Source organism: Panthera uncia (assembly GCF_023721935.1).
Source record: "Panthera uncia isolate 11264 chromosome A1 unlocalized genomic scaffold, Puncia_PCG_1.0 HiC_scaffold_16, whole genome shotgun sequence".
In the NCBI taxonomy this organism is placed as follows: Eukaryota; Metazoa; Chordata; class Mammalia; order Carnivora; family Felidae; genus Panthera; species Panthera uncia.
In genome coordinates, this window is record NW_026057576.1 from 39,861,206 (window position 1) to 39,883,231 (window position 22,026).

The 22,026-nt window shown below is 35.8% G+C and overlaps 1 protein-coding gene across 1 annotated transcript in view; it reads right to left on the reverse strand.

Annotated features, from left to right (window-relative positions):
* LOC125933853 (protocadherin-9-like) overlaps positions 1-22,026 on the reverse strand; it is a 768,436-nt gene that overhangs the window by 2,842 nt on the left and 743,568 nt on the right. The gene's annotated exons all lie outside the window — the stretch shown is intronic.

Consider the following 22,026-nt stretch of genomic DNA (forward strand, 5'->3'; position numbering starts at 1 on the left):
AGTTACGCAATTCAAAGAATTCAGTCTTTTAAGAGGAACAGAAGGAATCGAATTCCTTGTTGTGGAAGTAAGAATCACCTCTTTCCTTCAGCCTTCATTTATATTGAGAAACAGACATTAGTAAACAGATATACCCACAATACACCATTTCTGATCAACTGTTTCTGTGGAGTATGTATTGTTACTGATTTACCGTCTAATTCTCAACAAAAAGCCCTTATTCATGAAAAATTATGAAGAGTCGAAAATTTTTATGTGTGATGTTGAAAAATATGTAAATATGTAATGTACAACTCCATAAAAACAGAAAATACTTGAAATATAATATTAAAAAATAAATACTCTAAATGATTATATAAAATACTAGTTTTCCATAAAAACATGTTATTTTTATACAAAACCATACGAAAGTAATTGTGCAACATTTTTAAATTTAAAAAAATTAAAGCATATTTTAACTGTGTGTATTACTAAAGGAACACCTGGTCTGCTGCAAGCATTCTGAAATCCAAGTAAATAAAGAAGTCATTTGCATTCAAAGACAGCATTTGGTTGTTTCCAAACCTAACCTATTTTCTTTTCTTTTAAATTTTTTTAATGTTTATTTACTTTTGAGAGAGAGAGACAGAGTGTGAGTGGGGGGAGGGGCAGAGAGAGAGGAAGACACAGAATCCGAAGCAGGCTCCGGATTCTGAGCTGTCAGGACAAAGCTTGATGTGGGGCTGGAACCCAGGAACCACAAGATCATGACTTGAGTCGAAGTCGGACGCTTAACCCACCGAGCCACGCAGGTGCCGACAAGCCTAAACTATTTTCTATATTTCTAAGTGTATTAAATAAATTCACTAGAATGAAAGTCTAGCTAAGTTGCAAATTGGATCACATGGAGTCTAATATTCAGGGGGGAAAAAGTCATCGTAGATATTTATCTATTGGTTTGCTTGTTTTTCCTAGCAGGCAATCTACAACATATATTTTAACCTTCATTTCAAAAGTAAACTCTTTTCTGATTATATAAAGAGGAAATTAGCCCTTTACTGAAAAACAACAGCCAAATGATTTAGGAAAAAACTGTTTTGTTTTGTTTTCTTTCCCCTTGATTAAACAGTCAAGTGATAAGTGATAGGCTGGAAATTAGGAATTGATTTTACGAAGGAGGTTAAGTGGAGAGGCAAAAATGGCTGAGGCAAAAAGCATTTTCAAAATAGTCACCAGAATAAAAATGTAGAAGAAAATGAAGAAAACATTTCTGCAACTTTGCCTCATCAACAATTAAAACACTTAACCCGTTGATTGGAATGTATGTTTTTGCTAAAGCCCAAGTTAGCACTACTAACATTTTTAAGTGCCCCAAATTGTGCTTTTTAATTTTAACATCTTTTTGTCTTACTAATATTCCAGTTATTCCTTGCACATGAAAAAATTCCTGCTGAAATAGGTAACAGTTGATACAAATACCTGAGACCACAAAACACAAGCAACTTCAGAATGGTCACCAGATGAGAAAAAAATGTGGCTAAAATTTACTCTTTCCTGCAAATTCAAATTTTAGTCATTTTAAAAATCTAAAACCTTCTCTTTAGAACAACTTTAAAATTCTTTCTCATCTGACCTGTATTTCCATCCCGCCAAAAGCAAACAGATTTATTTCGTTTAAACACACACTCATTACTCAAAACTATTTCTGTCACAAACGTCCAAAGATTACTTACATCCTAGTATATTTAATTTGAACTTCTCTATGAGCCTTTCTTTGTCCTCAGAATTCTGCCCACCCTTCAAAAGTTCAAACTAATTTCTCCCTTTTAGGTTCAGTTTAGTGTGCTCAGTGATTCTATATCCACAAAGCGAACACATTTTGCTCAAACCAATTCATGCTCCTTACATTGAGATCACAGGTTTAGAAGATGCTTTTTGCATGCTTTGGACCATTTTCATTTAATTACTTATTCTTTCAAGGTCAGCTTGCTTCCCAAGTACCAAAGCTAACTCCCACAACTACACCAATTCATATTTTGTGTGTACCTTGAAGATATCCACAGATCTCCTCTTAGTGATGAATGACAATTTTCCTAATTGAGCTTCCTCAACTCCTGCCTTAATGATACCTTTGTCTTTTGAGGGAGGTTCTGTACTTTCGTGAGTATCATTTTATTTTTGTTTTATCCCAACTAGATTTAAAATCCATTAATGGAAAAAAAAAAAAAAAACGACTTCTCAGTCTTTTGATTCCTTATTGTGCTAAGCAACAGTGATGATCTATGAACAATGTTAATTGTTAATTAAAATTTTATGAGGTTGAAAATGTTCTGAGAAATAATTAAAAATATCCTCTGCTTAAAGGCAGACCTTAAGTAATTCTAACAGAAGATGCTGATTTCACAAACATCACACCAAAAGCTTCCTCAACAGCACATCTCTTTGCTTCACAATACTTTGTGACAGATAATAAATGAATTATTTAACTTCACTGTTAAATATATTCGCTCCTTTCAAGACATCAATGGAGATAAAGTAATCACCAATTTGATGTGCAATCTGGCTTGAGGCCTCTAAACCAACCTTCGTTTTTTACTTTTCTAGAACCATTAAGTTTTTCTTTTTTTGTTGTTGTTGATATCTCAAAGGAAAACAAATAATTAGCTATCTCAGAAATATCAGTAGAATCAGGTTTTTATTGAGTACATAAAAGGAAAGAATATGCAAGATTATTTTTGTTTTATTTATAAATATTTTTATTTATTTTTAATTTTATTCAAATCCAACTTAGTTAACATATAGTGTAATATAGCTTCAGGAGAAGAATTTAGTGATTTATCACTTACATATAACACCCAGCTCTCATTCCAACAAGTGCCCTCCTTAATGCCCATCACCCATTTAGCCCATCCCTCCACCCAACACCCCAACACCCCTCCAGTAACCCTCAGTTTGTTCTCTGTATTTAAGAGTCTCTTATGATTTACCTCCTTCTGTTTTAATCTTATTTTTCCTTCTCTTCCCCTATGTCCATCTGTTTTGTTTCTTAAATTCCACATATGAGGTAATCAAAAAGAATGAAATCTTGGCTTTTGTAACAACATGGATGGAACTAGAGGGTATTACGCTAAGCAAAAGAAGTAAGTCAGGGAAAGATAAGTCTCATATGATTTCACTCAAGATTATTTTTTAAAATAGCTTTATCCAACATTCATTATCCTCATATTAAATTAAGAAATTACGCAGGGGGCACTTGGGTGGCTCAGTCAGTTAAGCACCTGACTTTTCATTTAGGCTCAGGTCATGATCTCACAGTTTGTGAAATAGAGCACCATATGAGGCTCCATGCAGAGTCTGCTTGGGATTCTCTCTCTCTCCCTCTCTCTCTCTGCCCTTCCCCTGCTGACACACATGTTTTCACTCTCTCTCTCTTTCAGAATAAATACACTTTTAAAAATATTTAAAAAAAGAAAGATTACCCAGAGATTGAGAAAGTGTGTGTGTGTGTGTGTGTGTGTGTGTGTGTGTGTGTGTGTGTCAGAATATATGGACCCTAAGTCTTCAGCAATGAGTGACACATTTTAACAAATACTGTATTTTTTTTTTTTCAGAACTGGTAACATTTATTTATTCCATAAATATTTACTGAGCACATAGTATATGCTGACACTGTGACAGGCACCAGGAATACAGCAGTGGTCAAAATAGATGTCAACACTGTCCTCATAGAGTTTTCAGGTTACCCTGGGAATTTTTAAAATTCTCACTACTTCTATTTTACAAGCAGTGAACAAAGAGGGAAGAAAAGGGTATCCTTAAGAAGGAACAGGTGTCATTAGCAGTCAACTTATTTAGGAAGGCTTGTCTCTTTGCAAGGTAACAGATGGACTTTTTTCCCTATTACATCATTTCTACCTTTTTCTGAAAGTTCCTCTTACAGATAATTGACAATTGAAGACATCTACAGTTATGAGTACTATACAAAATCCTGACTGGTAAAAAAATGAGCTTCTTTCCATTAAATAATATCAATCGCTCTTTGCGAATTCTACTTAGATTTATTCGCACAAGTAAATTTGAAGGCTTTTGATAAAATGCATAAATATATTTCCAGACATTTGTAGATTCTTAGGTAAGTCTTTCAGGTAGCTGATTCCTGTATAAGACTGAAAGATCCACCGCAAGGTGGAACACGACACAACACTTGAATGAAAGCCAGAAGTCTGTGTTCCTTATGGCTCTAAAAGAGAAAGGCCACAGGGCAGGGCTGCACAGAAGGTTACACCAGGAAAAGGTGAAAAAGGGGGAATTTCAGGGGGGGGTGTTTATGCCTGGCAGACAGGGTGGGTGGGGTGAGCTGGTTCCCTGGGCTGTCTGTGGACTGATGAATTTGAATAATTTCTCACATTCTAGGGGAAAGGGGCTGTCTGAAGTTGTCTGGCATGTCACCCCTGGGCAATTAAAGAGGGTGCATAATGATCTAGGAGTGTGAGGTCTCTAGAAGGGAAGTAATGTGTGGTGTGGGATTATTCAAGGGGAAGTGACCAGACTTTCGCCAGGACCTCAGCACTCACTCAACACAGCATTAAAGAAAAAACCTAAGTATATGAAATTGTATGACACAAATTTTCTTATATGCTTGAACCACATGGTTGGGAAATATACTTTGCTTTATGTTTTGGTTAAGTTTTATTTAGGGACATGACATTGAATAAGGAAATTTTTACTTGTTTTATTTGGGCCTATATTTAATCACCAGTAGTTGCCTTGATGTTAAACAACAACAAACCACCCCCTACTCCTGGGTTTTATTTTGGAAAATAACAATGCTTCCAAATTGTCATGATTTGGTAAGAAGGGGAAAAAAACACATTTTTTAAATTAGGGATTATTAAAGGGAAAACAGTCACACCTCTGGTTCCCTAAAAGTCCCTGTTCTTTAAAAGTTTACAATCAGGGGGCACCTGGGTGGCTCAGTTGGTTAAGTGGCTCTTGATTTTGGCCCAGGTCGTGATCTTAGAAGTCATGAGTTCCAGCCCCAGGTCAGGCTCCGCACTGACAGCGTGGAGCCTGTTTGTCATTCTCTTTCCCTCTCTCTCTGCCCCTCCCTTACTTGCATGCTCTTTCTCCCAAGATAAATAAACTTTAAAAAAATTATAAAAAAAGTAAAAGCTTATAATCGGAAGCATGCTAACCATGGAAGAGTTACCATTCATTGCTTTCATTTTTAGATACAATGACTGAATTGTTTTGTACTTTTTAAAAGGAGAAACACATTCTTTATAAAGCACTGATATTGAATACTGTCACTTCCCAAAATATGATTAAAAACAATCAACCTATAATTCTCCATCAAATATATAGCACTTAAAATACCAGGACATTTTTGCTAAAATATGAAAAATATAGGCACTAAAATATTGCTCTTCATCTTTGACCATAATTATTTTTAATATTATCATAATAAGTAATTATCTTAAGTGATGAATAATATTTTCCATTCATAAGTTCCCTCAACAAGTGAATATTGAATATCTATCATGTACCACACATATCAGATACTATGCTGGATTCTTAATAAATGCCTTAAGATTTTATGCGTGTACATGTGTTTGTGTGCACATGTGTTTTTCCCATTTCTCCAATTTTTTACACATTTTAATGTCCTACTTGTGCTACCTCATACAATATCTGTTTAGAACCCAGGTCAGGATTCCGAACTGCACATACATTATTTTCTACAATTTCAGCATTGCACCAAGTTATTTCCTTTCTCTTAAAAATAATTAAAATCCACCATCATGATTTTTCTAAGACTGAAACATTTATTGATTTTTTTAAAAAAACTAAATTATTTGTTCCCTTTCACAATCTGCAATCTATGGGTTTGGTTATCATTCCAGGTTTTTGAATGTATAAAGACACGAGGGCTGATAAAACTGTACAAGCCATCTGTCTCTGCATTTAAATGTTGAAAGCAAATACAAAAGCACATAACCAAAAGCTTGAAAGTTGTCTCAGTTAATATTTATATCAGGTGTCAGTGTATTTCCCTCTCCACCTTTGCATAGCTCACCTTCTCACTCAAAACCCAACAAAATACTTTTTCTATGGTTAGGCATCAATAGCTGTCAGAGAGCTGCTTGAATTGCTGAGTTTTAAAGACGTGAGTTTAAAATGTGAAACGATCCAAGTTAATGGATCTCCAGCTATACCTAAGTGGTAGGATAGCTGAATGGGTCTTGATCTCATTTTATTATACCCAGAGGCAGAACCGTTACTTCATTGATTAACTCAACTGCTGTAACTAACAAGTACCTTCTGGCTTGTGGTCCACCTACTTTTCAACCTGGGGACTTGAAACCTTTTAATTCCAAAGCTTGGAACTGATATTTTTTAAAAAAAAATCATGATACCTTTCCTATTCCTGGTTAGGTTTCATACTATGTGAATATTTGGCCTTTTATGTGAATGAATTTTCTCTAGAATTTTTACTGTGGGGTAAAATATGATTAAACAGACTACCAGGATTGAATTGCAAAAGAGAGGAGTCATTTTTATATCATTTGGGATCAAAGTCATCCCATTTCACTCAATTTTTCATTTCACTTGATTTTTATGATAGAAAAATACATCTTCTATGCAGAACACATCTGATTCTCATGTTACAATGGCCTTTTTTGTGGTAAGAACATATATCAGTATTTTTATGCAAAACATTTGTTCTTAAGTTCAATTTTGCTGATTTCCCCAAGATTTCATGGTAGCAGGTAGGAAGTTCGCAGAGCTGTGCATCACTAAGCACCTTACAGTGAAGGAGGCATCCCCAGATTTGGATTGGCTGCAGCAGTTTCCCAGATCTCTAGGCAAATGATAAAATTTCTTCACTTGTTTTAAATAAATTTCCATTTTACGTAGACTTTCATCCTATAATTTTGCTTTACACTTGCTGTTATTAATATACTGTGAAAAATCTTATTTTTCATGATTGCTCTTTGCCTTAATCAATTTTCCTATAATAAAATTTCAGGGAACCAAATACTTTCACCCACTACATTTGAAGTTAATTTTAGCATCTCTAAGAGACCAATACAAAAACATCGGTATTTTTGCTAGCTCATTCTCACCCTCATTTTCAGCTTATGTCTATCATTTTTCTCTTTTCCCTTCTTTGCTTGCTTTCTTTCTTTCTTTCTTTCTTTCTTTCTTTCTTTCTTTCCTTCTTTTTCTTTTTTTTTTTTTTCTGGCACGATGTAACAGTGTAACGATTTCTTATCATCGCTGTGGATTACCTTGAATGAAAAGATGAAGCTAAATGCTTATGCTTATGCAAATATGGAGGGACCTGAAAAATGGGTCAAATTCATTTGCTAGGCATCCCTCCTCTCTACTATTCTATCACCACTTACTATATTTATTGAACAGTTGCTGTTAAAAATCAAATCAATTAATTTGCTTCCCATCTAAACTATGGCCAAAATTAATTTCAAATATGAGAGCTGGCATGAGAAACAGAGGAACTTGCTTAGCATTACCCACATTCCCTTTTGAGACATCATTCTACTTCAGATCACAATACACAATGCCACATCAAAATTTTTAAATCAATGTCACATGGGAATAAATATCAGTTATTACTCTTCTATATAGAAAACAATCAAAAAGTATAATAAATTCCATTGCCATTAATGTTGCCATTCCATTGGCATACGAAATAGTGCAGCACAGTTATGTGGACAGTCTGAGTCCCAAAAATAGATCTGGCAAATTTGAACACACTTATGGGAAAAATATTTTTCATTCATTCACTCAACAAGCTTTGTTTGATCATGTTAGGCTCAAGAGATTGCTAAATAGAATATCTAAAATCAGAACCATCAGGTCACACGGATAGCTAGGTCAAACAGAAATAGATTTAAGTCACAGTCAAACAATGAATGAATATAGACTTTGTGAAAGTAATTTTAGATTCCTAAAAGATTTTAGCTAGTCCTAGTTTGTCATCTACAAATTAAGAGTAAGAGACTAGATTTTCATGCATGACCTCTACCATTTTCTTATTCTCTCATCAAATACCACTGTGGTTTGCCATAGATAATCAAACTTTTCAGTGTTGTTTTCATTTTAGTTATGAGAAGCCCCAGACAGAGCAAAGAAATTATAAATCAATTTTTCCTGTAGATTACTGTATTATTTAGGTCACATTCAGTTTTTTGAATGTGAAACTATATTTAGAACAAGTATTTATGTTTCTAAATCTAAGTAAAAAAAAAACCTAATGATTTAGTCAGAGTTTAGCTTATAGCTCAGATTTAAACGCTACATTGAGACTGCACCTACAGTCACCTTGAGAAGCAAATGCAAAAAAAAACAAAAACAAAAAAAAAAAAAACCCCACACCAGCAGGATTTGACAAAACCTTTGGTTAACAAGTAAACAAGGATTAAATGTTTTACACATTCCTCATACAGATTTTTTTCCTTGGTCACAGATGAAAAGTCAACATTTGCAGATGGAGACGGTCCAAATACAATAACACACGGCTGGCCCAAGCAGCAGATTCTCTGAGGGAGAGGATATTGCTATTTGGACAGACTTTATAGCTCACAAAGAATGGAGAACACTTCCTTATAAGTCTTTAGCTTTCTTCTGCATGGCATAAATATCAGCTGCCTTTTTCTCACCTGCAAAAGCTAACCGCTGAAAAGAAAATTATCAGAGATAATGTCATTTATTAACTATTATTAATGTTTGATGTTGCAATCAGTTGAATAAAAAGGTCTAAGGTTATTCACTACCAAATTTTGACCAAACTGCATGATGTGAAATATCGTATTTATATTATCGCTGATCATATTTAGTTTCTACTATAGTTTACCACATTTTTGATTATATTTAATATCTTTCATTTTAAATACTCATTCTCATATTGATATTTCCTGAATTATTCTCCATTGCTTGGAATTTGCATTATTTCTCAAAAAAATGTAGTGTGGCTTATTTAATGTGCAAGAGACTTTAAGGAGCCAATCTAAGGTATTGAGAAATGAAGTAATTTTTTACAGATTTATTTCAGGCCAAGATCCAAATGTAAAACAGAGAAGCGGCCTATGTAATCTTCCATCTCCTTAAAAACATTCTCAGCTGCTTATCTAAAAACCAGACCAGGAGTATAAGTATTGACTAAGACAATGGCCAAGGGGACAATGCAGACATAATAAAGTCATTTATCAACTAATAAAGTTGGCTTTTAGTTAAATAAAGAGAGATTATCAGGTAGGCCTAATGTCATCTTGTGAGCCCTTGAAAAGCAGGGGATTTTCAGCAGCAGGTAGCAGAAGGGAGCTCATACTCAAAGCACAAGAAGGATTCAATGGGCCATTGGTGGCTTTCAAAATAGAAAAGACCACACAGAAAGGATCTGAGAGCTGCCTCTAATGGCTGAGAGCAACTCCAGCTGGGCAGTCAGTAGGACAATAGGGATCTCAGTCCTACAATGAGAAGGAACAGAATTCTGCCAACAACAGAGTTGTTTTAGCTAACAGAGTTAGCTAAAAAAATGGATTCTTCCTCAGAGACTCCAGAGAAGGGTTCAGTCCAGCTGATACCTTGATTTCAGCCATGGGAAACCCTAGGCATACTGAGCCCACTTGGACTTATGAGATAATAAGTGGACAGAAGCAGAGATAATACATTTGTATTGCTGTAACCAGCTAAATTGTGGTAATTTGTTACTCAGCAATAGAAAACTAATAGAACATCTGTCGTTTACTCAAGACACACAGTCAGTCAGCAAGTTCTTTAGTCTACCTACTTCCCTGAAAACCCACCAGCTCAAACCACTATTATTTCCTAACAGGACTCCCTTTTTCTTTGAGCTCAATCCCCAATGTGGGCCTCGAACTCACAACCACAGGATTAAGAGTCTCATGCTCTACTGACTGAGCCTTCTTCTACTCTTTTGAAATTCTATTCTCCAATCTTTAGAGTCATCTATATATTTTAATTAAGTGATAGATATAGATAGATAGATATAGATAGATGATATAGATATAGACAGATACAGATATATAGATATAGATAGCCCTTCAGGCACCTGGGTGGCTTAGTCAGTTAAGCGTCTGACTTCGGCTCAGGTCATGATCTCGCAGTTTGTGACTTCGAGCCCCACATCGGGCTCTGTGCTAATAGCCCAGAGCCTGGAGCCTGCTTCGGATTCTGTCTCTCCCTCTCTATCTGCACCTCCTTCACTCACACTCTGTCTCTGTCTCTGTCTCTCTCTCTCTCTCTCCCTCAAAAATAAATAAACATTAAACAAAATAAAAAAAAAAGATATAGATAGCCCTTGAACAACATGAAGGTCAGAAGCATTGACCCTCATGCAGTCATATGACTTTTGACTCCACCAAAACTTAACTATTAATAGCCTACTGTTAACTATAAGCTTTACATAATACAGTTATTATAACTATGTTATAGTTGATTAACACACATCTGTATGTTGAGGTATTATATGCTGTATTCTTACAATAAAGTAAGCTAGAGAAAAGAAAATGTTAAGAAAATCATAAAGAAGAGAAAATACATTTGTAGTACTGTACTGCGTTTATCAAAAAAAATTCATGTATAAGTGGACCCACACAGTTCAAACCCATGTTGTTCAAGGGTCAGCCAGAGTTGTAAGTACATAACTAATATACTTATATTAGTCTCCTATTTCTGCTGTAACAAATTACCACAAACTTAGTGGCTTAAAGCAACATAAGTTCATTCAATTACAGTTCTGGAGGTCAAAAGTCTGAAATCAATTTCATTAAACTGAAGTCAGCATGTCGACTGCAATGCTTCCTCCTGGAAACGCTGTGGGGAGAATCCATCCCCTTTCCTTCTTTCAGCTTCTAAAGCCATCCATGTTTCTTAGCTTCTGGGTCCTTCCCCCATTCTCAAAGCACATCTCTCCAATCTCTGCTTCTTTTATCACATCACCTCCTCAAATTCTTCCTGAATTCCTCTTATAAGGACCATGGTAATTACATAATACTTAGGTGGATAATCCAGGATAATCTCCTCATTGCAAAATCCTAAATTTAGTCACATCTGCAAAGCCCCTTTGATAACATTGTCACATGTTCTGGGGACTACGATTTAGGTACATTTGGGGACTATTCAGCCTAACTCGATATTTAGAGCAGAATACCTCACTCTTTTGCTTCGCATCACATCAGAGTAAAAGACAGGGTCCTTTCCATGGCTCAAAAAGTCTCACATGATCTGGCTCCTGCCCAACTCTCTGATCTCGTATCTGCCAACCCTCCCACCTGTTCTCCTGTACCCTATCTTACTATGCTACACTCACTTTCTTGCTGTGTCTCAAATACACCCAAGATCCATGAGGTCTCAGGGTCTCCGGATTTGCTATGATTTCTGCTTGGGATATCTTCTTCTCATTGGCTCTGGAGAAACTCACTCACTTAATTTAGATGTTTCCTCAAATTAAATTCTTCATAGAGGCATTTCCTGAGCTCTTTATTAAATACACACACACACACACACACACATATATATATATACACATGTATATATATATATGTGTATATATATATATGTGTGTATATATATGTGTATATATATATGTGTATATATATATGTATGTGTATATATATATATGTGTGTGTATATATATATATATATATGTGTGTGTGTGTGTGTGTGTGTGTATCCCCTACCCAGTCACTCTCCATTTCCTTACCCAGCTGAGTTCTTCTTAGCACTCATTGCTACCTGTCATAATATATTTATTTGTTAATGATCTAGCTCTAAGAGTAGAATCTAAGCACCACAATGCCAGGTAATTTGCTTTTTGATAACTGCATCCACAACATGTGTTACTATGGTCTGGAACATTATAGATAATTTCTGGATACATTTTTTTTAAACAAAACAAATAAATGAAGCTTGTTCTGAGTCCTCAAATCAGCGAACTAACATAAAAACTGTATGTAGAACATTATGTGACAAGTAATTTACATTTAGAAAAATAGTGATCCAATAGTTTTTACCTGTACATGAGAAACACTGCTAAGAGTTCATAGCATAAAATTTCACTAAGATAATACTTGGAACATATAAATGGCATTAATAAATGAAAGAAGCTGCATTCAAAAGCACTTATGCACTATCCTACTTTGGACTTGAAGCAAGTGAAATGTTCCAAAGTGAAACATAATTAGGTTGCTTCCTATATCCTATCAAACTACTTTATCATGCCAGAAAATTCGTAACTCCTTTAACCATCAGAGCCCTTTAGATGTCTTCAGAAGTCCAGATTCACAGAATACATAACAAAATAATTCTTTAAAGCCTGAAGACACCAAAGTAATTATTAGCAATTATTCTAAAGCAGAGCCCTAATGAGAAGCAGATAATTGTGTAGGATTTAGCTCTTTGATACAGGTATGCTCAGGTAAATGGGATGCCATTTAGAAAAAAAAAAAGTTGATTAGGGAATGTATTGAAAACTTAAATGTAGTTTAGCCTCTGTAAATATATTGGCTTACAATTATAAGAGATGAAATTATTGTTCACAAATTTTAGGGGATAAGGTGATTTTAAAAGAAGCTAATATGTCACATTAGATTACATATAGAATGTCATGGTAAAATTCATTGCTTAAATTCAGTTGTACATAAAGAAAACCTACTCTAAAAATGAGAAGTTTAATGTTATATTTTGAAAGAATCTCCTAAGGGAACTGTTGAAAATAGGATTACTTCATTATTGAAAATGGCCTGTATAATAGACTATTGTGGAGAGAAATCTTGCCCTCTCAGGGTGATGCATAGAATTACCCATTCCAATCTAAAATGTCTGTTTATCTCTGGATGCACCTTGCAAATCCAGAGAAATTACTTCATTAATATCAGTCTTTGAAAGATAAATTTCTCTCTTAAAATAATAAGAATTACATGTGAATTTTATAACATCTATGTAAATTTGGCTGAGATTTCCTGCATTATTTTCTGCTCTGCCTATTGCCAATCAGAGACCATAGTTTTCTGACACTAGAAAACATCTCTTTAATATTTTGATGTTACAGGTAGTTGACCCTAAGTCCCAACTATTCAACAGATAATAATGTTGACATATTTATCATAAAAAATCACTGTCATGATGATTTTATGTTATGAGACATACGTCATTATCATTTTTCAGAGATAGAAAAAAATTTGTTGTAACATCAATGTGCTTTAATATCTAATAAAAAATATTTACAAATTTCTCACGATTAAGCTGATGTGTACATGCAAAATTTTAGGCAGACTCTTGGAATTAAGTTTCACAGTGAATATAAGAAAACAAAATAGGGGAGAGGGGCTGCCATTAATTCTATATCTAGGGAAAAAATCTTGGTAAGCAAAATCTGACCTTATCTTCTGAGGGGTCATCTTTTTTCTTCCTCTGGGTTACTTCAATAATTTCTTTGGAGGAGTGGTCACAATCACATCTGCTTCCTATCTAGGTCTCCTGTCCCTTTGCAATTAAATATGTTTTTTATTATTTTTCCAATATGTCTCACGAAAATGACCTGTCTCTCGGGCATAATTGGTGGTTGGCTATTCTGACAAACTCATTAATCTTATAATGTCATCGACTAACACGCTAAGTGTTATCCTTTGGAAGAAAAGCTACATGTCAGTAAAAGCCAGATAAAGATGCTTTAGTCTGCACATTGGAAGGCTTGAGACATGATGGCAGATGAATAGAGAAGGCTTGGAGGCATCCATCAAATCATAACGTGAAAATATGCCTCTCCATGAGCTGGCAGAGCTTGGGTACCTTTCAATGTCCTGGCATGGAAGAGATGGCACTCAAAAGGATTCCCTCAAAAGAGTTTAATGAAGGAACTCTGTGGAGTATGGGCTGGGGAAAGAAAACCAATAAAAAGTAGAGAGGGAAGCAAGGACCTGGAAAAGTATGATGTTATTACTACTCCTATATCTAAAGGGGTAATCAACAGGGAGGGCAGAATGGCCCTGGAATCTAGAAAGAACTATGGAAGATCTGGAAGAAGGTATTCAGGAAACCAGAGAGTGAATAGACAAGATAAATGGTAATATAAAAGATAAGTACAAACACGGGAGAGTCTTTGTTTCTGTTTCTTTTGTGAATCACTAGATACAAAGCCAATAAGTATCCTTCCAACTGAAATCCAACTGTAAAGTCTTCACTGGTCTAGACACATTTTCAAATTCCTTTATGGTCATCCACCGTAAATCCAAGTGTGATCAGTTTGGAAACATTACTTCCTACTAACTATGTGTAATATATGAGCCAACAATAAGGATAATAACTCAGAATAAATATTATTTAAAAATTCAGGGGCACCTGGGGTGGCTCAGTTGTTTGTGTCTGATTTCAGCTCAGGTCATGATCTCCCAGTTCGTGAGTTCAAGCTCCACATCAGGCTCGTTGCTGACAGTGCAGAGCCCATTTCAGATCATCCATCCCTCTATCTGCCCCTCCCCTGCTTGTGCTCTCTCAAAAATAAATAAATCATTAGTAAATAAATAAATAAATAAATAAATGAAAATTCAGAGTAACTGGGTCCTCTGTCCCTCCCCCTCTTTGCCCCTCCCCTGCTTGTGCTCTTTAAAAAATAAATAAAACATAAAACATAAATAAATAAATAAAACATAAATAAATAAATTAATTAATTAATTAAAATTCAGAGTAACTGTGTGAGTTGGTAAAAAGAGAGTTAATATTTGTAATATTTTAGTAAAAATTCTTCAAATGTTGCACTTCAGATTCTCACCAAAAATCTCATTCTTTGTATATGTGGATCATAACAAAAATAACTAACCTAGTATATCTTCATCGAAAGTAAAAATTATTGGTAAATTTCATAAGTTGTAGTTTCTATGTCTTTTTGACTTTATGCAGTAAAGTATGGTTAAAACATTTGATTCTTGTTTCAAGTTCTTGAGTTGGCCTCTGTGCCTCAGTCTACCACATCAATAAAACCACAAGACAGCTGGCCCTTGCCAAACATTATCAATACTGCTTAGGATGTCAGTTAGTTTCTCTCTAATAGAAGTGACCTGCACAATGAACCTTTATTTTTTAATCTGGATGACAGTCAAAGGTTCTGAGATCTGTGAACCTTTGGCAAGATTTATAAAGTTAAGTTGTCATCTAGAACAACTGGTGTGGCTTTGGTTCAAAATCAATCACTAAGAGTATTTTGTATCTGGCTGAAATACTCCAAAATGTTCTCCCTGTCAGCATGGAATGTAAATAGAAAAACAAAAGCATATTTCATAATCATGTTAAAACTAATAAATTACTTGAAGTTACTCCTTGGGACCCACATATATATGTATATATACATTTATGTACATATACACATGTGTAGACATATATGTGGGTACATATATAAATACACATATGTGTGTATATACAGATAGCATTATTTTTGCTAATATAACTATACAGTGTAAGTCTTATTTACATTCTCCAAGCCTCATTTTCCTAAAAGATGACAAAGATGAGAGAAGATTAAGTGGTGTTAGTGGATTAAATAGACTACTTAAGATCACATATTGCTTGAGCATCCTCCCTTCAAGCAACACCACTGAACCAAATTTTTTTCTCTCAGAGTGTTTCTCAGTGAATCAAAAGCATTTTCCTCTCAGGTGAATAAACACCTTATGCAGAGCTAAAGAAGTATACTTTGTGTTTCTACACAATCATGCCTGATTGGGTTCCTGAAGCAAAGTATGAATATACACCAGTGACTACAAACTGTCCTTCAAATTCTTTGACATAATGTTGAAGAGAGCCAAAGTCATGAACCAGGAAATATATCAAAGATCTTCCTCAAACGAGGGTATTAATTTGCCATTACATTTTTTTTTCTTGTGGTAAAATAAAGATTCAATGATTTTTTTTTTAATTTGCTTGTTTGCAGGGGATGAGAGGTTGATGTCTAATTCATTTTACAAAGAGCTAGAAATGACAACTATAAACTATATTTTCTTTATGTAAAGATTCATTTTTTAAATTTTTTAATGTTTATTTAATTTTGAGAGAGACAGAGACAGAATGCAAGTGGGTTGGGGCAGAGAGAGACGGAGGCACAGAATCTGAAGCAGACTCCAAGCTCTGAGCTGTCAGCACAGAGCCTGACACGGGGCTCAAACTCACGAGCTGTGAGATCACGACCTGAGCCAAAGTCAGATGCTCAACCGACTGAGCCCCGCAGGCGCCCCAAGATTCATTTTTAAAGTTGGTATCCACGTGAATGAGTAGGGATGAAGGTCAAGGCGACAATGAGAACTTATTTGTACTTTTATTAATTATTCTTGGTTAATGATCATCACTACTATTTTAGGAGCTAAAGCTGTTTGAAAGTGTGTTATTTGGCTGGCTGCCTATTCCAATGCCCTCTGAATCCCTAAGAGGGTCAGGTCAATACAAGAAATTCAAAGCTGCTTTCATTTGTTTAATTAAAATAGTCATTATAAATGAACAGATTGTGTTTGTAAACTTATAGAGATTTAAAAAAAACTTACTTTTTCTAATTGCTACATGACAAGATAAGCAGTCTCTATGAGCGTTTTCGGAACTCCTGCAAGACTTGAAGTTACTATTTAATGTTCTCTCCTTCTGGGCTGCTCAAAGTCTCTGCACGCTATCTCACTGTAGCTCACTTTTGTTTCTTGTGATTCTTTGTTTCTTCCCTGTCTGAACACCTCAGCATCTTCAGTACACAGCTACAGTGTCAGCAGACTAGAGATGTCTAGGCCTGTAGTGTTACTGCCTCACCAACTATTACTAAATCGAAATTATCAGTGAAGACTGATCAAACGACCCAGATTACATTAACAGGCTCTTACATTTTGGGAAGCACCAATTTTGGGATTATTTTTGTTATTTGGAATTGCTGCTAAATTGAAGTCACATTATTTTTGCTGTTTTTCTGAAGGACACACTGGAGTTTTTAGACTTTATTTTACTTATTTATTTATATTTTGAAACAGAGAGAGCAGGTGCCCAGGAGGGGTAGAGGGAGAGGGACACAGAATCTTAAGCAGACTCCACGCTCAGTGCTGAGCCTGATGTGGGGCTCTATCTCATGATCCTGAGATCATGACCTGAGCCAAAATCAAGAGTTGGACGCTTTACTTCCTGAAGTCACCCAGGTGCTCCCATGCTGGATTTTTTTTTTAATTCCTTTCCATAAGAAGACTTTCCTGGATCCAAGTATTTGAGTACCTAACAAAATGTACCAAATGAATGGATAGAAGCCAAGCCATTCCATTCTCTCTAGTTATCTCAGTGACAGATGTATATTAACCTATGATCATTTTGGCTGAGACGATCAGTATTGATTGTGAAAATGGCCACAACTCAGTTTGTGACACACAGATACTGCCTAAGTGTTTAAAGGCATGAATCAAAAATCTGACACAGTTAGGTTCAACTTGAGTGGCAGCACTTAGTGCGACGTAGGGACTGGAAAATAGGCTGGATTTGAGGTAAGCTGGCAATCTATCCCTGTTTATGATTTAACACCGTGCACTGACACATCTTTTTTTCGAGCCATCTGCTTCCTTCATATCATTAGAGAACAAGGCATAGGCCACATTTCCTCTGTTTATTTAACAGCATGCTTGTTAGTGACTGCATGCATACCAGCCTTATTAATTCAAGAACTTGTGTTTTCAGATAGGAAAGTGTGCTATATGGATGTTGGAAATGATATATTCCAGGAACCAATAAGGTTAAGTTTTCTGAAGTAGATCCAATGATTTCATAATTAGTATTTGGTGTACATTTCAGTTTCATTTGCATATGCACATATGTTCATTCTTAAGCTTTGCTAACAAAACTAGATGTATGAAAAATCTCTACATATTTCATGTCCAAATGGATTACAAAAACTATGGCCTGGTAAAGCTCTCTTGCTATTTTTCTTTCTTCTTCTTCTCTTTTAAAAATCATCCAGTCATACTTAACAGGAAAATTCCTCCACTGTGAATTATGATATTTCATGAGTTTCCATTTTTAAAGCAAAGTATAGTTTTAACAGAACCATTAAGTGAGATCAGGGGTAAAGGAATTACAGCATTCCCAAGCGTTAACATATTCAGTGTTTCCCTTTCTTACAAGAACAGCAGTGCAGATGTTAATTATAATATACAGGAATGACCTGTCAAGACACCTAAAATCCTTGGTCTTTGATCCTCTGGTCCTGTGCCGGGTTTGATGACTGGCTTATGAAGGAAAATAAGGAAATGGATCTCTAACAATCATTTTAAATGAGCTCTTCATCTCCCACCCTTTCCAGAACATCTGGCTTAACCTCAAAAATTGGAACGATTGTAAAATTTTCATTGAGAGAGTCTGCTGTTGCACTTTAACCAGCTACTTACCCTTCCACTACTGGACTCAATTATTAAGGAACAATTCCAGCACAGTGAGCTGTTTGGAGGCAATAGCTGTTAAGTGCGTGTGCCCACACACACAAGGAGAGATCCCAAATAACAAAAATAATAATATCACAGTACTTGTATAATAAAATAAAATAAATCATAGTGTCACTGGAGAAACAAAGAGGTGTTTGGTTTCATTTTAGGGAATTAAAGAGTTTGCTCCTTTGGCTTTTCTCTTGTCATTTGAATCATTGCTTCTAAAGCACAGATTTTATGGGCAGTGTGGAGATTCTTTTATGATAAACTGATTTGCATTTTAAATATTTTCATTGGTTTTGTTTTGTTTTGTTTTGGAACTTGCATATTTGGAACTCACATTCTAAGTAGGTGTTGAAGTGAGTGCTTAAGGCAAAATTCAGGGGTAGTCAGAAGGACCCTGGCAGCCCCCTCAGCCTGTCAAGTTGGTTGAGTTATAAGGAGCATGAGGGACCCGGGGGAACAAGCATTTGTTACTGTCCAGGGAGGAATTACTAGTAGAATTACCTGGACTATTTTTTTTTTAATTTTTTAATGTTTATTTATTTTTGAGAGACCGAGACAGAGCTTGAGAGGGGAAGGGCCAGAGAGAGCGGGAGACACAGAATCCGGAGCAGGCTCCAGGCTCTGAGCTGTCACCACAGAGCCCACTGCGGGGCTCAAACTCACAAACTGTGAGATCATGACCTGAGCCGAAGTCGGACACTTAACCGACTGAGCCACCCAGGCACCCCTCACCTGGACTATTTTAACTACCTCTATCTCCTGGCTATTTCTCCATCTTGGCTCAGCAAGTGTAGCTGAAGTTGTATTGCTAAAATGCACATGCCTACACAGGATGCGACTTCATTCTCTGAAACAGTGGTGACTTTTTGGTTGCAATTCTTTCCCAGCTCCTCCCTCCTTTCTTTTGTTTTTTCCTACAGAAGGTCTGTGAAGGAGGAAGAGCAGAGTGCTCTCCAGAAAAACAGCAAACTATGAAAGACCACATGAAACATGTGAGGCTAGGCGTTCCTAAGAGAATACCTCCGGGGCCATGACATGCACCATCTCCCTCCACTCTCCTGCCATGTCCTTCCCTTCACAAGATGGAAAAAGGTAGATACGTTGGTGGATAGTGTAGATAAGATGAGATGTTTTCGAATTGTTGGAGAGAGATAGTACAGAGCATCTCCCTTAGCCCCATCATTTTCATTAGGTGAGATGGGTCGAGAGAGGTAAAGTGACCTGCCAAAAGTCACACAGCTCTTTAGAACCAGGCCATGATTTAGAGCTTCCAATTCAAAACAAACAAACAAACAAACAAACAAACAAACAAAAACAGTGCTGCATGCTGCTGCTTCTCTGTCATTGACAGAGGACATCAAATTTTAGATTAATAATGGTATTTAAAACAAGCATTATAAAATAAAATAAACTCCATATGTCAGTTAGAATAGTCTAAAGTGCAGGTGCAACCATAAGCCATTCCGTGGAATGAAAACACTTCAGAAAGTAGGATAATAGCCAGTGCAAGGATGGCGTGGAAAAATTGGCTACAAGGTAAAGTATTACAAAAGTGGAATTTCGTAAGCAAATAGAACAAAGTAACTTCCTAAACACAGAAATACACTGCCTATAAACTGGGATTATTCGTAACACGTAGATTAATACAATTCACCAAGTAAGCATTTAGAAGTGACAGGTTCACTACTTGCCACTAATGTTTCTGGGTTGGTCCTCAAAACCTGGAAAACTTCCTTGTGCTGAAAATAAGTAAATGTGTACACATATATGAACTTACAGCATCTATTATCTTTCACTCCCAGTCTGGGAAACTAGACATCAACCTCTTCACTTGGACTAAATTACCAATACTTTGACTTAGTATAGCTCATAAAAAAAATAATTTGCTGATGCGGTAGAAACGATACCTTTCGCGAGAAATCTACATTACTCAAATTCTGGAAGAGGAAACAGGTAGGAAATCTGCAGTGCCTACTTCACGGGTATTTTTATAACATGTCCCCTCCCCACTCTTGGCTCTGTATAAGAAACAGTAGCCACTCTATTCCAGGGTTGGATTTTGTGGCTTTTGCTAAGAGAGAATCATTATTCAAAAAGCTAATCTATAAAGACTAGAAGGGGAAGCACTGATATTCAGGTTTGTGACACAGTACTTCTCTTCCAAGGGTTAAGGTTTAAATGCACTCACAATGTCTCTGGGACTTGTGATGATTTGTTTTTACCAAGGAAATGGGGGGAAAAGAGTTTCCAGAAGACCAGAAAATTGTTAAGGACAGAGATAACATTTGTGTCAAGTTAAACTATGTCAGTTTATTGTACAATTAGAGCTGACAAGTTTAAATTTCTGATATTCTTTTAAACTGAATAGGCCAGCATTCAGACAAATACAAGAATGTCTCTCTTTTTCTTGTTCCAGAATTTACTTAGAAAAGTGGTACTTAAGAATAATCACTGTGCACCTGCATTTACATACTGTATATATTTTCTGTAGGGTCACTGTTCCTGTTACAGATATTTAATCCAAGAATACATCTGTGAGAAGTCACTCTTATTTTATTCACAATCATTAAAGCTAATGCTTTTGGTTACAACTAATGAATACAAGTATTTTCGGAAGATACTGACAAAAAAAAAAGTCACGGAATTAGATTAACTATGTGATCTTGTGTCCATGGAGTTGGACTGAATCAGAATGAGACAGCTTTGAAGCAGAGGTTCATTACAATCATAATGAAGCAAAATTGGCATATCATTCCCACCTCTTATTCAGAAATCTGACAAGCACTGTGGCTCACATTTTCCTTGTAAGACGTCTCAGCAACACTATTCCTCTCATTATTCTATCAGACCTCTGGCCAGTGGCTGGTTGACTCACATCCTGAAAACCCTAATAGCCTTGTCCTTACCAGTCTCCTGCTTCTCACACCGTTGGCTAGTTGATTCTAAATACCATGACAACAAAATTATATTCCTCTTGTATGACCTTGATTACATCTTCATATGGTTTTTAACCAGGGCATAGATGGATTAAGAACTGAAACACATAATTGCCGATCCTTTCCAACTTACATGTTTGTAACCCCTTAGGTCCTCTCTTGGCTGTATATTCTCTCTTTCGTATTTCCCAATTATAAGTCCTTCAGCCTTAACAGCCATGTCTTTTACATTATTTTATAAACACTCATAGATACCAGAGCAATTCTATGGCTACATTACGTATGTAGCTTTAACTCATGGTGATTCTATTCCTAAGGGTAAAATTAATGACAATGACATCACAAAATTTTATTCAATTTTAAACATTCTAGATAAAAAATAAATGTATTGGCTTTAAGTAAAAATAAACTACTAAAATTATAAAAACCAATGCCCCCCCTCCCCCACCCAACGTAAGCACAGTGCCTTAGGTTAAAACCTATCATTTCTCGCTTAGATAAACGCAGTACCTTAGACTGGGCTCCCTGTTTCCACAAAGATTATTTCTTTCCTTAGTTTTTCTCTCCAAGGAAGTTGCAATCATCATTCTTAAGGTAATTATCTTTCAAATGATTAAGACACTCTTCTGTAT